Source organism: Carcharhinus amblyrhynchos, chromosome 4 (assembly GCF_965287045.1).
Source record: "Carcharhinus amblyrhynchos chromosome 4, sCarAmb.v2.hapA, whole genome shotgun sequence".
In the NCBI taxonomy this organism is placed as follows: Eukaryota; Metazoa; Chordata; class Chondrichthyes; order Carcharhiniformes; family Carcharhinidae; genus Carcharhinus; species Carcharhinus amblyrhynchos.
Genome location: NC_137327.1, coordinates 49392473 through 49397612, shown reverse-complemented (window position 1 = coordinate 49397612; position 5140 = coordinate 49392473).

The following is a 5140-nucleotide window of genomic DNA, read 5'->3' as shown; positions in this document are numbered from 1 at the left end:
CAAACACCAAACAGTCCCAGCAGCCTCCCCTGAGCAACTCAACCTGATTCTAGATACTTCCCAAGGCCACTTGTCATAAAGACGTGGGATTCTGAATACATAAATTGCATTTAATTTAGCACTGTTTAAAACAATTTTCGCCAGGATTTCTCTGGTGCTGCAATGCCAATTTTGATATGTAAACCATTATTGTTGTGACAGACAATTTTCACAGCAGCAATTTAACTAACCAGATCGTCTAATCTACTGATATTGGCTGAGGGAGGATTGTAGTGGACAGGACATCAGGAGGGTTGGCTGCCCTTTGAATAATGACATGGATCTTTTATATCAGGCAAACAGGCTTTGTTTAATCTCTCCACAATCAATGTGCTGACGCTATCAATGATGTTCCATAGTGTTGTAGAGGGGGACTTGAACCCACAAACTCAGAACCAACTGACCTGTGCTGACAACAGGACTGCTTCCAATTAAAACTTAGCATACACCAATATATGTAGCTTAGGTGGATTGGCCATGCTAAATTTCCCCTTTGTGTCCGAAGATGTGTAGGTCAGATAGATTAGCCATGGTAAATCCGTAAGGTTTCGGGAATAGGAAGGGGGAATGGGCCTGAGTAAGATGTTCTTTTGGAGAGTGGGTATAGACTTGGTGGGCAGAATGACCTCCTTCTGCACAGTAAGGATTCTAATCTGATCTCTAGTGTTGCCAAATTATATGGCAGTCACTGGAATTACATAGAAACATGCTTACAAAACAGGAACAGGAGTAGGTAACTTAGCCCTTCAAGCCTGCTCCACCATTCATTATGGTCATGGCTGATCATCGAATTCAATACCCTGATTCCGCTACCACCGCCCGCCCCCCGACCAACCCCCCACCCAGCCCCGGTCACATCCCTTGATCCTTTTAGCCCCAGGAGCTAGATTTAACTCCTTCGTGAAATGACACTATGTTCTGGCCTTGTTAATTCAAGCTATTGGGAGAATTTCAAACCAATTTGTAATTTAAATTTGTCCTCTAGACCTTCCTTGCAATGAAGGCCTTTGGAAGTGATCAAAGAATCAAATTGCAAGCTTGTATGGACCGACTGAATGATTTACAGAAGTACATTGACCCAGGACTGGGGAGAAGTACTTGTGGTGAGATCAGTGTGGCTTAGTTTTTCTTACTCACACAGTAGTGAATCCACATCCCATTCCAACACTTGAGTATGAAAATCTGTGCAGTACACAGAGTGCACTCCCTTTAAGATGCAAAGTTAAAACAAAATTCTACCTATTCTCACAGGTAGATGTAAACAACCCTATATTGTATCACTTTGAAGAAGAGCAGGGGGGGTTGTCCCCAGTGTCTTGGTTAATATTTATATCTCAGCATTACCAAAGCAGATTTTCTGATTATTATCTCACTACTGTTTGTGGAAGTTTGCTTGGGAAAATTGGCTGCTGTGTTTCCCACATTACAACAGCGATCTCATTGGTTGCAAAATATGCTATATAAGTGTAGATCTTTCTTTCTTTAAATCTTTATCATGAGTAAACCGACGTTTAACATCTTATTGCAGGGTGGCACCTTAGACCATAGAGGGAGTACAACATGCACCACAGACTAATCCCTAGGATGGCAGAATTGTACTATGAAGAAAGATTGAAGAGACTGGGCCTGCACTCTAGAAAACTGTGGTGATCTCATTCAAGTGTACAAAATCCTTACAGGGCTTGACAGGGTAGATGTATAAAAGCATATTTTTCCCTGGTTAAGGGATCTAGAACTAGGGGACTCAGTGCCAGAATAGGAGGTAGGCCATTTAGGACCAAGATGAGGAGAAATTTCAGAGAATGGTGAATCTTTGTAATTCTCTACCCAACAGTGCGGTGGAGCTCCAGTTGAAAGCAGAGGGCAATAGATTTTTAGGTACCACTGACATTAAGGGATACGAGGATAGTGCAGGAAGTGCAATGAGCTCGAAGATCAGCCATGATCTGATTGAGCGGCAGAGAGAGTTCGAGGGACTGAACGGCCTATTCCTGCTTTTGTGTTCCTATGTTCTTCCCAGGCAGCACATCCTCAATACTGGACTGGAATTTCAAACTAGATCAAGGGCTTAAGTTGTGCAATACAATTTTGCCTTTTTATTTAGAAGTGGGAATGTTACCAACTGAAGCACACTGGTTTGTTAAGGGAAAAAAGCATTCCCAGGCCAAGAGACAGGGACAGAACATTCCTGAACCATTGCCACTGTTGGCTTATCGAGTCATCAGAAAGAGTGCCAGAGCATCCTACTGTAGTTCCTAATAATTGGTAACCTAGCAATGTTGTAAACCTGAATAAAAATCTTTAAGACTTTTTCCAAACAGGATCAGTGTAAGTGGCGGAGGTTTGGCTGCTTGTTTGGCTGTGCTTTGTTCCATTTTATCCTCCAAAGATCCAATCCAGTGTGGATTAGAGACAGGGAGGGGGACAAGGTGAAGGCAAAGCTTAAATTCTTCCATTTCTTGCTTTGTTACTTAAATGTTCTTGAAAGTTTGATCAATATCAATAATTCATGACCTTAACCAAAGAAGTAATTGTTTAAAACAACTTTTATATTTTAAACAAGTTACAACCCCCTAAAACCCAAAGATTGTTGGGTGTAAGTTTTCTAATTTTGTCCAAATGTATGCCCAGTGATGCTGGAGTGCATCAGAAAGACAACTGACAACTTTTTTTGCACCCACAGAATTTTGCTTCTTATTTCCACTCTGATGCAGACTGGCAACCATATGATTTTTAATGTCCAGATTAGGTGAGTGATATTTCCAAACAGTTTATTCAAAACCCAAAACTGAACAGACAGCAATCCTATGTACTTTACCGCCAGTTACCGTAATACCATTTATTCCTCAGATACTCACAGCATTCTGGTGGCAAGTTCAATGGCCAAAGCTTAACTAAAGCATACCCAGCCTTAGTCCCACGCTAGTGACTCACCTGATGAAGGGGCAGCACTCTGTAAGTTTATGGCTTGTGCTACCAAATAAACCTGTTGGACTTTAACCTGATGTTGTGAGACTTGGTACTGTGCTTACCCCAGTCCAATGCTAGCATCCCCACATCTTATTATAACTCACAGCAAATACCTATCTCTCCTCCTGTACTTAATGACCTGCAATGGCTCCTATTCAGGCAACGCATCAATCTTAAAGTTCTCATTCTTGTTTCAAAAGCCTTTTATGGCTTTTCATAGAATCCCTGCAAAGCAGGAAGAGGCCATTTGGCCCACTGAGTTTATCCTGACTCTCAAAGAGAGTATCTTACCCAAACCCCTCCCCGCCATTCTGCCCTATTCCCGTAACCCTGTATATTTACTATGTCTAATCCACCTAATCTGCACATCTTGGGATACTAAGGGCCTATTTAGCTTGGCCAATGCACCTAACCCGCACATCTTTGGACTGTGGGAGGAGACCGGAGCACGTGAAGGGAACCCACGCAGACACAGGGAGAACGTGCAAACTCCACGCAGACAGTAACCCAAGGCTGGAATTGAACTTGGGTCCCTCCCTAACTTTATAAGGGCTTCCTGCCCCAAAACCCTTCAAGATATCTGTGCTCCCTTTGACAACCCAATTTTTATCTTCTACCATTGGCCGCCATGCCTTCATTTGCAGAGACCTTAAGCTCTCAAATTCCTTTCCTAAACCTCTACGTATCTTTATCTGCCTTTCCTGTTTTGATGCGCACCTTAAGACCTACTATTTTGATCAGGATTTTTTGACTCGGTGTCCAATTCAGTTTGATGACAATCATGTGAAGTCCTGTGTGCTGTTTGAGTATGTTAATGGGGCTACATAAATGAATGAAGCAGGCTGGGCAGCACTGCCTGCAGCTCTGCCATGATTAGCCCTCACAGCACCCTCTGTGCTCCCACCCCATGTATTCCCTGTGCTGGAGATCTCTACTGCCTCCCGAAGATACACAAGGCCAACACACCCGGCCGTACCATTGTATCAGGCAATGGGACTTTCTGTGAGAACCTCTCTGGCTGCATCGAGGGCATCCTGAAACCCATTGTACAAAGAACCCCCAGCTTTTGTTGTCACACTACAGACTTCCAATAGAAACTCAGCACACATGGAGAGTTAAATCAGGAGCACTTCTCGTCACAATGGACGTCTTGGCACTCTACACCAGCATCCCCCACGATGATGGCATTGCTGCAACTGCCTCAATACTCAACACCAACAACTGCCAATCTCCAGATGCAATTTTACAACTCATCCACTTCATCCTGGATCACAATGTTTTCACTTTCAACAACCAATTCTTCATCCAGGCATATGAATAGCCATGGGGATAAATTTGCACCTCAGTATTGCCAACATCTTCACGCACAGGTTCAAATAAGACCTCTTCACCGCACAGAACTTTCAACCAATGTTGTACACTAGATACATCGATGACATTTTCTTCCTTTGGACTCATGATGAACAATCACTGAAACAACTATATGATGACATCAACAAGTTCCATCCCACCATCAGGCTCACCATGGACGACTCTTCCAGGATCGGTTGCATTCCTGGACACACGCATCTCCATCAAGGACGGTCACCTTAGCACTTCATTGTACCACAAGCCCACAGATAACCTCACGATGTTCCACTTCTCCAGCTTCCACCCTAAACACGTTAAAGAAGCCATCCCCTATGGACAAGCCCTCCGTATACACAGGAGCTGCTCAGATGAAGAGGATTGCAACAGACACCTCCAGACGCTGAAAGATGCCCTCACAAGAACAGGATATGGCGCTCGACTCATCGATCGACAGTTCAGACACACCACAACGAGAAACCCCACCAATCTCCTCAGAAGACAAACACAGGACACGGTGGATAGAGTATCTTTTGTCGTCCAGTACCTCCCCAAAGCGGAGAAGCTACAACATCTTCTCCGAAGTCTTCAACATATCATTGATGAAGATGAACATCTTGCCAAGGCCATCCCTACACCCCCACTTCTTGCCTTCAAACAACCGCACAACCTCAAACAGACTATTGTCCGCAGCAAACTACCCAGCCTTTGTAAGAGAATTTGCTCTGAAACTCGTAATTAAAATGTGTATGATGAAGCGGGTTCAAAATGTGAGATGTGATGA